The sequence below is a fragment of the Pteropus medius genome, unplaced genomic scaffold (genome assembly GCF_902729225.1).
Source record: "Pteropus medius unplaced genomic scaffold, Ma_sr-lr_union100, whole genome shotgun sequence".
NCBI classification, from domain to species: domain Eukaryota; kingdom Metazoa; phylum Chordata; class Mammalia; order Chiroptera; family Pteropodidae; genus Pteropus; species Pteropus medius.
In genome coordinates, this window is record NW_024346667.1 from 13,489,174 (window position 1) to 13,491,172 (window position 1,999).

Genomic DNA, 1,999 nt, shown 5'->3' on the forward strand with positions numbered 1-1,999 from the left:
TATTCTGCTTTGCCTTTAATACTCTTTGTGCTTTGAACTAATTTTTTCAATAAACTATGCAAGCATTTAAAATGGAATACTGAGTAGAACTGAAAAAAATATGATTTATATTTTCAAAAGTTATTTACATTAAATTTATCTTCTATAAATATCTTTTAAAAATCTAGAATGTTATATGAGATCTCTATATACTGGATGATAAAAAAAAATAAGTATTAAATTTGGTGGGGGAGTCTTAGTTTCCTTAACTGTATTTTCCAGTGAAAATCCTAATGTAAATAATATGTATTCTTTTCTAATGTATTTTTCTTAATAAATGAAGTAGGGCACCCAGAGAAGCAAAACTAAACATATGTGAACACTGAAAAAAGACTGAGACTTGATAACGACATTGAAATGTCCAACAAACTTATTTTTCCCATCTTGTAGTACCATTTAAGATGCAAATAATTATGTGATGATTTCTGTCTGTTTTTCCTCTGTTAATAAATTTAGAATACTGAAGAGATCTGAAAATGTAAATTTTTAATAAAATTTAAGTCATTTCATATACTAAATATTTGACGGATAGCTATTTTCTTACATTAGTATTTCAAAAGTCACATATACTGGTACATGAGAAGAGGTGACTGGATCCAAAGTCACAGATGTTGTCATTAGTCCTCCATCTCGTTCCTCTTATTGGGTTCCCTCCTAGGCAGCTCTCCCCCACGTGATGCTTCCAGCGTCCACTGTCTGATTCTCACCAGCCAAAACAAGAACTTGTTTTCAGCAACAGGGGTCATTGACCTTTCTTAGCTTAGGTGGCAATTACTGAGACATTCCTTATAGTCAGAGAGATGGCTTGACCAGAACCAAATGACATGCCTCTCCCAGAGCTGGTAGAATTGGAGAATGGCAGGGGACATGAGAGGTGCAGGAAATTGTCCTGAACCTTGTGGACTAAGAAAAGGAAAGGGAAAGTTTCCAAGAGGAAAGTTATGCTGTCATTGCCGCAAAGTGGGCGATTACAGACTGAACTAACAAAACAAGGGACAGCTACTGTAGAGGAAACAAAGAGTGCATAAAGGATTAATTATGCCTTAATCCTTTAGATAAATTTTCAGAGACTATCATGGTTCCTTTAACATGCCTAGATTCATGTTTTTCAAACTGTATATGTCACGACACATTGGATAGGATATGATAGAAGAAGAAAAGAGAAGAAAATGAATAAAGAATACAGTAGGGATCACATGCGTGTATGATTGTGTTTGTTCTCAGTATAAAATATATTTCTTATTGTGAGTCAAAGTGAAAAAGGTTCAAAAACTACTTGCTTTAACATTGACTACAGTCATTGCTTCTAGACTCCCTTCAGTTCTGAATTTCTGGCTGTTACTATCTCAATCCTACATTTCTCTTCGAATATATTCACACCTTTTCTAATTCTTCATACTAATGTGTCATTAGCAGCATATAATTACACTAAATTTAAATAGGAATTTGTAAGTTTAACTTTGAACCATTAAAATACCCCCACCTTCAGTTTTCAAGTAACATTTCCACATATACTCACTCATTCGACAAATAATTGCTGAACAATTTTTTTGGTAAAGTTTATACACACGTTTCAATATGTTGCAATCTACATAGATACTAGCGCAGACATTTACTGATTAAGGTCTGGTCCAGAAGACAGCAGTGAAGTCTGAAGGAATCTAATAAGGGGAACTGCTTACAAAACTATTGGAAGAACTAAAGAGCTATACGTGAGATAATGATCCAACCCAGTGTCAACTGCAGAACAGAATTAACTAGGTAGTCCACCACCAAAAAGGATTTTTTCAGGAACCAGAAAGGATTGCAATTCAATGTATGCAGACATGGTGAGCCACATGCACACATTGACCTCGAACAAAGATGAAGAAGGAACTTAAAGAAGGGAAGAGATGGTTACAATGATAGAGCTCTGTTGTAAACATAAAAGTTTTTCCTATAGGGTTCTTGTGATAACACA